The sequence below is a fragment of the Apodemus sylvaticus genome, chromosome 5 (assembly GCF_947179515.1).
Source record: "Apodemus sylvaticus chromosome 5, mApoSyl1.1, whole genome shotgun sequence".
Classification (NCBI taxonomy): Eukaryota; Metazoa; Chordata; class Mammalia; order Rodentia; family Muridae; genus Apodemus; species Apodemus sylvaticus.
Window position 1 is genome coordinate 158,687,559 of NC_067476.1, and position 10,684 is coordinate 158,698,242.

Below are 10,684 nucleotides of genomic sequence, written 5' to 3' on the forward strand. Positions count from 1 at the left end.
GAGATGGTTTGAGGCTTTTCTCTCAATGGCATGTGGTGGTCTGTGTCCAGGGTTTTTGACAGCTGTCCATCAAACCCTTACCCTGCTTCAGCCTCCGCTGGTCACCAGCCTCAGTGCCCAGCAGGGCCTGCTCTGGTACGCCGCATCTGAACCAACCGGAGGGCTCCAGCCCCACAGGGTAGGTACCTGCCGCAGCCAGGACTGGTGCTCGAGTCCTTAGAAGTGGACCTGGGACTGCTCTCCTGCACTGTCCCTTGGGTCCCTCAGGGACCTGCTCTGGTTTCCCCTTGAGTTGACTTTGAGCTGGGCTCTCTTCCTGCTCCAGTGGCCCACGCCCGTCTGGGCTGTCAGGCCCGGTTTGGTTTCATCCCAGGCTGCCACCTCTGAGTGTCAGTTTGCAAACACTGAAGGGCCAGCAGGCCAGCATGGGGCTGTCAACCCACAGCTGACATTTGCTGCTGCTGATAAGAGAATGGGCCAGGGGGGTGCGGGCACTGCCAGGATTATCAGGAAGGCCAGTCGAAGCCAGTATACTTCCTGTCTCTTATCAGCTGGTGGCAGCACAAGAACAGGCCCTCAGGAGGCCCTTGGCCTGTAAGGTGCCCTCCTGGTCTCCACAGCAAGCCTAAGAGACATCGTTGGAGGCGCCTTCTTGGGCCAGGAGCTCACCACACTCCCATCGGTGAGGGCAAGGATACCTGTGTTCTTGCTACAGAGCAGTTTCCCACGGGGTGTCGTCAGGTATAGGAGGCAAGCCACGGTCACCGTCCACCCTGGTGCAGCATGGTGAAAGGTCTAGTGTAGGAGGGGCTGCCTTGTCCCAGGACAGGACTTCTCCTTAGTGTCTCCAGGTGCCAGCACAGCTCCGGTGCACAGTGTCACGCTGGGGATGCACACGACCATGCAAGTGCATGCTTACAGGCCACACACATCTGTGCGCTCACTCTCCACGGAACAAGTTCAGACCCATTGCACGTTGCCGGTGGGCATTCACACAGATACACACACACAAGCTCCACATGCAGGTGTGTGGATACACTTACCTGACCCAGCTCAGGTGCACACTCACAGTTGTCTCAAAGCAACCCGCGTGCATGCACACGCGAGGCCAGGTGTACTGGATAACACGAACAGGGCTCATGTAAGTCGCCTCGTTGTGTGGTAGGTAAGGACTCTTGGGCAGCCACAGTTTGAGCTGGAGTCGCATGGGGACGAGCCAGACCTGGCTGGGAGGCCGAGGAAGGGAAGACCGAGGGCCCTGCCCTGGACTCCTCTGCAGGGGCGCTTAGTTGCTACCCCCTGCTGGAGCCTTTTCTTCTAGCTAAGTGCAGGTGGGCAGCAGGTGGGCAGCAGGCGAGAGTCGAGCTGAGCCCCACTGCTGTCCTATATGGGGAGCTCAGTTGGTGTCACTCGCAATGCTTGTCCAGAGCTTGGGCTGGAGAGACGACTCAACGGTTAAGAGCACTGACTGCTCTTCCAGGGGTCCTGAGTTCAAATCCCAGCAACCACATGGTGGTTCACAACCATTTGTAACCGGGATCTGATGCCCTCTTCTGTTGTGTCTGAAGACAGTGACAGTGTACTCACATACATAAAATAAATCTTTAAAAAAAAATGCTGGCAGAGCCCTGAGCTTAACTGAGGTCCACTGCCACATTGGTCAGCCACAGTCTCCACCTTTCTCTGGGGACCGACCCCTGCTCACCCAGGTCCCCATCCCACTGCTGTGAGCCTCTCAGGGCTCGAGATGGGCAAGTCACTGGCAGATCCTATTTGTTCAGGCTTCGTATGCCCAAGGTGTCCACGCATCCGGCCGCCCCCAGCCAGTGTCTCAAGCTGAGGACTGTCCGGAGCGGCCATCTGCAGCCTGGAGATGGGCTGGGGGTGGAGACATGCAGGCCCAGAGGGCCCTGAGGCCTGGATTTGGAGCCTGTGGCCCTAGGTGCTTTTCTTAGCCCTAACTCACTGGTGTCCTGCACTCCAGTGTAGTCATGGCCCCTCGGGAGGGGAGCCACACAGTGGTGGTGACATCCATCGCCTCCTGATGCCTCACTCCTGAGCAGGCTCTCTGTCCCCTGCGCCCTTGTGTCCTGTGCTCTTGCATGTCTGTGCTCCTAGTTCCTTCCTGGGCTCACTTTCCTCTGCACAAGCTAGGCTGACCCCACTCCACTTAGCATGAGCTTCAGCCTTCCTGGGCCCAGGGTTGGGTGGGGCAAGGGGCCCTCTCCTGCCACCCAGTGTCCCCACTGAGCGGTCATTCACTCTCGCTACCCCAGCGATTGGATCAGGAATGGATGTGGGCCCTGTCGTCGCAGGAGCCACAGGAGCCTTTGGGACCTTCTGGAGGAAGGGGGCTTTCTCTGGAGGAAGCAGGCTAGGAACAGATAATGTGAGTCAGGGAGGCGGGGTGTGCTGATTGATGGACAGGCTGATGAGGGAGCTGGGAGCCAAGCAGGGTTTTGGTGACCTCTGTGAGCTCCTACGCTCAGTGGTCCTGAGCTGGTCCTCACATGTTTGTTTGTTTGTTTGAAACAAGAGCCAGCTGCTTCCCCTTGCACTAGAGGACGGTCCTCAGACATAAATCCCTTGTCCCGGAGGGCAGAGTCCCAGTGTAGGCATTTGTAGTCTTGGGCAGGGTTGGGACAGTAGCTGCCCATGGTCCTCCCAGCTGCCTCCGCTCCTCACCGAGCTCCCACCCGGGAGTGTGATGGACAGCCCTCTGTGGAAGGGAGCTGGGTCGGGCAGAGCTGGTCCAGGCTCAGCTCCTTCCACCTGTTGTCCACTGGCCAGCTGGCGTCCATGGGTGCCAGGTGGACATCTTGACCAGTCCTTCCCCATGTCTCCATTTCTCTATCAGGTGTACAAACCGACCCCAAGGACCTGCTGTAGTCAGGATACCGTGGGAGGGGCCAGTGTGCAGGCCATCGCTGGCTCTACCACTCTAGAACTTGGACATGAGGGCTGGAGTCCCAGTAGCCGCCCTGATGCTTGGGTCATTGACCCAGCCATAGTTAAAATCTCCTATACGCTAGCTCACCGCCAAGTCCCACCTCCCTGGATCATCACAGAAATGAGGGGGGTGGCTTAGGTAAGCTGCCCAGTAGAGTCTGAGGTGACTTGGGTACTCATCTCAGGGAGCCCCAAGAGAGACTGGGCAGTCAGCAGAAGGGAGATTTCCACCCAATTCCCGTGAAGCCATGTGAGCTTCAGCCTCTGCTCCCCAGAGGGAGGAGCCACAGTTCCAGCCACCCGCAGCAACGCTGCCAGCTCCAGCCTCGTCTCCAGAACTCAGGCTATCCTTGGAGTCTGAGTCTGAGAACCAGTGGGCTCCTCATCTGACAAGTCCCTGAGACCCTGGCACCCCATGGGCGGTTGACCATTCCCGTGTCAGATAGGCATCCAAGGCAGAGAATATCCAGTTGTGTCCAGATGCTGCCAGAGTGCTGGAGGGTGGCTGGGCCCGATTTAACCCAAACACCTTGAATCTAGCCATGTAAGACCTCAGGTCCGGGTTCAGGCCACCACCCCATGTCTTCCACCTCACCCACAGCCAGCTGGGTGTTGCCCCCACTAATGGACCTCCCTGCCTGCTGAGTCACATGGGTGTTTTTCCTCAGACATGTAAACACTGAGCTAGGACCCCAGGAAACAGGTTGGTGTGTCTAGATACAGCTGCCCAGAGCTCCGTGCTCTGGGTGTCTCCTCAGACTGGGGGAGGGGTTGGCACCTGCCCCCCCAGTACCTCCTGGGGCTGCTGATAAGAGTTGGGCTTTGCCTATCAGCCTGGTATTCTACCTCTGGCTGCTCACAGGCTAAGAACAGAGATGGGGCGCTCCTGCCACCCCACCCCAAGCCCCTGTGTGACCCACAGCTCAGAGAGCCCTGGATGCCACCTGCTGGCCTCTACCTGGTGATGGGGTATTTTTAAAGCAACTTAAAAAATTGAGAATAGAGATTCTGTTCTAAATTATAGATATAAATAGTCCTGCTAGAATCTGGGTGTTGTAGCTTAAGCCTATAATCTCAGTACTCAGGAAGCTGAGGCAGGAGGATTACCTTGAGTTTGGAGCCAGCCTCTGTTTCACAGACCCCGTCTCAAAGGGAATGTAAGTAAATAAATGAATACATGTTACTTGCAGTACAGATAAACATCCTCTGGTAGAGAGTCAGTGGGATGTGCACGCACATCTGTGTGCGCACACAAGATACTGCCTGTTTCCTTAGTTAAATTTTTGAGACAGGGCTTCACTCTGTATCCCAGGTTATGGCCTGGAACTTGAGATCCTCCTGCTTCAGCTTCCTACCACACAGGATGCAGGATTCGCATTTGGGGCCAGGCTCTGTGCGGAGACAAAGGGGCATGTAACAGTAAGGCACAAAGCTTGGGGGAGTTCCTTATATAACAACCGAAACATAGCTGAGGGGCAGAAAAGCACCTCCTGGAATGAGGAAACTGCACACAAGAGTATTTCAGAACCCCACCTTGGAGGGCTGGGGATGTACCTCAGTGTTGGAGTGGGCACGGACAAAGTCCAGGATTCCATCTCCAGCAAAAGACACATACACACACACACACACACACCAGCTTGGATGGCCCTTCCTGCAACCAGGTTTGCATAGCTGTGCAAGGAAGGCGGTCATACCCTGTCTCTTACAGCCAAGCCGACGACCTGTGTGTGAGGCAGGGGGCTGCCTCAGTGCAGCACTGGACCCCCCTTACCACTGACTGCAGATGATGAGCCCCAGAACACCCCGGGGTTCTGTGAGAGGCCTCCACACTAGCCATCAGGAGCAGAGGGCAGCGGACACCACCTCAGTACAGAGTGTGCCAGTGTGTTCCAGGTCCCCATCAAACCCGCCATTTCTGCCTGGACATGAGCCGTGTTTTCGGCCCTCGTCGAGAGTGGGTGAGTACCAGGAAGGATGAGGACGGAGAGATGCGACAGCGGACGTGCCGCTCACCTCTGGGTCTTATCCCGGGAGGCCACAGAGAAGTGCAGGCTGAGAGCCTGCGGTAGAAAGAAGCACCCACCTCACGCCGGTCCTGGTGGGCTGGGCTGTGTGGGTTGGAGGAACAGGGATGAGCCCACGGGCTGGCCGGGAGGCCAGCTGGAAGCGACGAGGTCATTTGGGGGTTGGTTTGAAGGGAGAACTAGGGTAGAGAGATGGCTTAGCATTTAAGAGCACTAGCTGCTCTTCCAGAGGCCCCAGGTTCAATTCCCAGCACCTACAAGGTAGCTCACAACAGTGTAACTCCAGTCCCAGAAGATCTGAGGGCCGCAGACACCCATGCAGACTGAGCACCGTCGCACATTAAGTAGACATCATGAAGGAGGAGCTGACAGCTAGGCTGATGGGTGGGTGGAGGTCCAGGAACAACAGGAAATAATGGGGTCGCACTTTCTCGCCCTGAGCTGCAGGAATCTAGGGTGGGGACTTGGGGCCTGGGCTTGGCAGGCAGGCGGTGTGTCACACCCACTGCTTTGTCTGGGAAGCAGTACTTACTGAGGGCCTGGGAGCACTGTGGCGGGGGAGGGGGAGCACCTCAGCATCTCCCACACACATGTCACGACCGGAGGCCAGGCAGAGAGCTCCTGGCTCAGGTGGGTGGACAGTAGCTTTGTAGACAGTGTCAGGCTTGAGGAGGGGCTGAGGAAGGCCTCGGCCAGCACTTCTTCCCTGAGTCACCTGCACCAAAGGGCCAGGAGTCTAGAACAGGGTTTTGTCATTCCGGTACCCAAATGCCATGTCTGGAACACACTTGGTGTGCTTAATAATGTCTGTGGAGAGAGCAGTCAGGAGGGGTGTGCTCCCCGCCAGAGTACCTGCCGACCACAGGACCTTTGCTTGTGCTCTTTCCTGTCCTTGACACCTTCACTGCCGTCCCACCAGGCACTCCTTTCACACCAACCCCAATAAAATCTGTATGACAATTCCACAGACTGCGACATTAGACTTCAAAAGAAGGAGGACTCCTACAACCGGTTGTAGAACTCTCGGCCAGAGCGAACATACTGAGCCGTAGTTTTCATGACATTTTTTCTGTTTTCTTTCATTTCTTTTCTTAGTTACAGGTTCCTGGTAGCCTAGGCCAAGATCTTAAGCAAAAATAATATAAAACCATCGCTTGAGCTGGGGCCACTAACATGACCTTATCTCCGTGAAAACCAACGCTTTGCTTTTTAAATCATTTAGAAAATTAATACAATAGATAAAACTTTCCCAACAATAAAATTTCATATGGCTACACATGTGTCATCAGAGGTAGGGTTTGGTATATGGTAAAGAATTAATTAAATAAAAAATTAAAATAGTTTAAACTTATATGTTAAAGATTTATAAAAATTGTACATTAGATGTCAACTAATAATTGATCATATGGGGCTAGAGAGTTAGCTCAGCGGTTAAGAACACCGACCATAAAGATTTATTAACCTGCTCTTAGATATATGCCACTAGCCTCAGACAATTGCCCCACTAAATACATCTTTTTAAATTGTTATATTTAAATGATTTATATTAATGATGTTACCTGTTCTGTTTGTGATTCACTAAAGACATAGTTTCAGAGTTATAATGCTCAGGTGATTTTTATATTTTACTATGCCAAATGATTTTTGTTGGTATTAATAATTATCTCACTAGCTGGGAGGTGGTGGCGCACACCTTTAATCCCAGCACTTGGGAGGCAGAGGCAGGCAGATTTCTGAGTTCGAAGCCAGCCTGGTCTACAGAGTGAGCTTCAGGACAGCCAGGGCTACACAGAGAAACCCTGTCTCAGAAAAACCAAAAAAAAAAAAAAAAAAAAAAAAAGATAATAATAATTTCACTGTTTTAATATTTCGTTTTTAATATAAAAAACCCCCTACTTGGGAGCTACATAACACTCAGATTCAGACTGCCTGTATTTGTTTCTGTTTGTCACTGCTCAGTCCTTACCTACCTGGACTTCGAAGACCCTCTTCCCAGGGACCCCATCCCCAACTGGGGTGGCGTGACACACCCTTGTCTCCTCCTCCCTCCTCAGCAGGCTTCTGGGTTTGACCCCTGGTGTAGGTCATGGGACCCGTTAGTGGCCCCCTCTCCCCATCCTGAACACTGGGCACGGAGGAGGCAGAGTGTTTCCATCTGCCATGACAAGCCAGCCTCCAGGGCCAGCTTCACTTCCGCTGTGAATGATCCCAAAGAACTTAATTTATAGGCTGGGGGCGTGGCTCAAGGAAGAGCCCACACAACCAGGTTCAATCCCCAGCCCTGTATAAACTAGCACTCAGGAGGTAGGAACATCAGAAGTTCAAGATCATCCTCAGCTAACAGTGTGAGTTCAGGGCTAGCCTGGGCTAAGTAAGAACCTGTCTCAAATAGTTGGGTTTTGTTTGTTGGTTTTTTTAAATTTTTTTATTTTTTATTTTTATTTTTATTTTTTTTAGACAGGGTTTCTCTGGATAACCTTGGCTGTCCTGGAACTCACTCTGTAGACCAGGCTGGCCTCGAACTCAGAAATCCGCCTGCCTCTGCCTCTCAAGTGTTGGGATTAAAGGCGTGCTCCACCACTGCCCGGTAACAAACAAAATTTAACCTAAACAATTCTACAGCCACGGAAGTCCCCCGAAGCAAGAACATCTGCCCTGGAATTCCCGCATGAAGACCCGAGCCTTCACAAGCCGAGGGAAGGGAGATGCAGCTCAGCTGTGGCCCACGGAGCCAGAGTGTGAGCCGAGCTGACTCTGCTCCTGGGGGTGTCCCGAGAGAGGTCAGAGGTGACCCCTGGGAGGCGGGGTGGGCCCCCGGGCCTGGCTGGCTGTGGACTTGAGTTTTGACCATATTTGTCCAGTGACATGTGGCCACCCCAGGCTGTGGCGTAAATACCAGTTTATCAGGTTTATTTGCTTTGTCCCTGCAGAGCACAGAAGGAGCCAGCAGCCTCCCTGGGTGGTGCCCGTCACTCAGAACGAGGCCCGGACTGGAGCCTGGGCTGGAGCTCAGGAGCCATCCTTTGGGGTCCTGGGACAGGAGGCCCGGCTCGGCCTGCCAGGCATCTGTCAGCCCCAGAAGGCAAAACAGGGCGTGCCCTTTCCCAGCACAATCTGTCTGTCTGTCTGTCTGCCTGTCCATCTGTCTGATTTTCCAGACAGGGTTTCTTCTTGAAGCCCTGCTGTCTTGGGACCCGCTGAGGAGAGCAGGCTAGCCTCTACTCATCTTCCTGCCTCACCTCCCAAGCACTAGGATTCCAGGCTTGCTTTCCTTCTCTCCTTTGCTCTTTGGCTTCCTTTTTAGTAATTTTGGTTTGTGTTAGAGATGGAGTCTTATGTAGCCCAGGCTAGCCTCAGCCTGTAGCAGAGGATGGCCTATGACCTTGAACATCCGCTCCTCCTGTCTCCATCTCCTGGGGCTAGGATTACAGGTGTAATGCTGTACTGGGTTGATCTGGCTTTGAGCCTGCTACCTAAGCCCTGGCCCCGCAGGCCCTGGTTGCTTTTCTCTGCAGCACTGTAGGTGGTACGCAGGGCCTCCTGCCCACTCGGCAGGCTGTCTGCTACAGGCCGTGACACAGGTGGTCCTGTGTAGTCCAGGGTGGCTCTTTCTTGTTTTGTTTTGATTTTGAGACAGGGTGTCTCTGTGTTACAGAGTCCTAGCTGTCTGGAACTACCCACTCACTGCCTCTTCCTCCGGAGTGCTAGGGTTAAAGGCCGGCGTAGTGACTCCCAGTCCAGGGTAGCTTTGAACCAGCAATCCTCTTGCCTCTCAGCTAGCTGGGCCCAAATATTTAATTCCCTGTCCATGCCTTTAATCTTAGCACTGGGAAGCAGAGGCAGGTGGCTCTCTGAGTTTGAAGCCAGCCTCGTTTACAAAGTGAGTTCCAGGACAGCCAGGGCTACAGAGGGAAACCCTGTCTCGAAAAAACAAAAACAATAAACAAACAGGCCATTTTCTCCCCTAGGTGCTGATGGTCAGCCTTTTATCACAGCACCAGAGATCAAACTGAGACAGAGCATCGCCTCTGGTGCAGATCAAGGTCAGCCGATTCCTGGGAGAGGTTCCTGCCCGTGATCCTCTGTGGTCTCTCGACCCGACATGTGCAGTGCAGACCATACCAGCGCCTCCTTCACAGTCCTGCTGGGACTCCTAGGCCCGGCAGGCTTCCTGACCCCTGGAGTGCAGACAACGTTTGTACTGTGGCTAGGACCACAGGACACGCCTGCGTGGTGCATCCAGCTGTCGTGGATCTCAGCAGTGCTTACAGTGTCATGTCTGCGACAGAGCGTGTGGGCACACAGGAGCAGGGGACATGGGCACTGGGCTGTGCTGACTTCCTTCTCACCCCGTTCAAGTTGAACATGACCCTGGGCCTTGGAAACCTTGTGGTGTTATTTTCCAGGCCACAAACATATTTGATGGGGTTCATGGGGTGCCCCTCCCCTCACTCGCCCACCCAGGCCTGCTGCTCCCGGCCCAGGACACCTGTGCCCACACCAAGGGCTGGCCTGCAGGTGCCCAAGGAGCGCTGGCCTGCTTTGTGACCAGCTCCTAACCCTCCCATACCCTGCTCACTGATCCTTTCAGTGCCATTTTTCCCTACCCCGAGGGCATACCGGCTGTGCCCACTGTGGGCAGGAATGCATCCGGGGCCTCACACTAGACACAGGTGCTGTCAGTTCCAGGCTGCTATGCACTGGAGATCCATTGCATTCAAAATTTGCCTACAGCTGAGTGAACGGGTCCTAGTGGGGAGACTGAGCGTGTCACTCCTGGAACCACGAATTAATTTTAGTCCCATAGATGCCACGGTGAGGTGGGCCTCTCCTAGCAGCACCCCCACCTCTGCCTCAGGACGTTTGCGCCCACCGTTCTCATTTCCGACTTGTTCTTTCTTCCGGCCTACCTTCTGTTGACTGGCATCTCTTACTTCCTCTTTCATTCTGGCCATATCCAGGCTTCCATGCCCTTCCCCTACCCGATAGCTCACTGCTCAGCAAGTGCCCACTGTGGGGGTGGGGCGGGGTGGGGGGTGGGATGGGTCTCCACGGGTGTCTGGGACGTGCTCCTGCCCAGCTGTCCTGGAGCCCAGCGTTTAGACTCTTTTGGTCAAAAGAACGCTGAGTCACATAGGCACACTGGGGGCCAGGGTTTGCTCTAAGTAGCCTCAAGCGTGCTTGGGGGACAGAACGTGGCTCCCAAAGGGGACAGCATTCCAGGCAAGGGCTCAGCAGTGAGGGAGTTCTGAGGTACAGGGGCAGGGCAAGCAGGAGGAGAGTCCTCTGTGGCTGAAGCTTGGCGGGGGATTCAGGAAGACTGGAGACTCAGGGGGGGCCCTGCCGGAAGTGATGAGTGTGACATACCGTGACTCTGGTTTCCCAGGGACTCAGGGAGAGAGCCCATGATAGCTCCCTAAGTACTCTGCCCTTGACAGCCAGAGCCTCCCCACTCACACGTGGCCTCCTTCCAGCTGTCGGGAATGCATTGCCTAAGCTTGGGGTCCCCGTTCACCCCAGTCCTCTGAGAGCATCTCCAGGCTGGTACGGAAAGGCCTGTCTCTTCCCAAGCTTCACTTAGACTGAAAGCACCCAAGTCCTGGCTGGGGCCCTTCCCTTCCACAAGAGGCCACTGCTCGCAAGAGTCTGCGTCACAGGCGAGACTGGGACCAGCTCTTGGGTATAGGCCAGCCTGCCTGGTGCCGCCCCGA

The 10,684-nt window shown here is 54.7% G+C and overlaps 1 long non-coding RNA gene across 2 annotated transcripts; it reads left to right on the forward strand.

The window, feature by feature from the left end:
- The first annotated feature begins 3,659 nt into the window (after positions 1-3,659).
- LOC127686329 (uncharacterized) lies at positions 3,660-9,979 on the forward strand. Of its 2 annotated transcripts, XR_007978075.1 has the most exons (4): positions 3,660-4,106; positions 4,658-4,907; positions 7,596-7,753; positions 8,942-9,979. It is a non-coding gene; the product is annotated as an uncharacterized LOC127686329 (long non-coding RNA). The 2 variants fall into 2 exon arrangements; XR_007978074.1 differs by having other exon boundaries at positions 3,660-4,907.
- Positions 9,980-10,684: the final 705 nt, after the last annotated feature.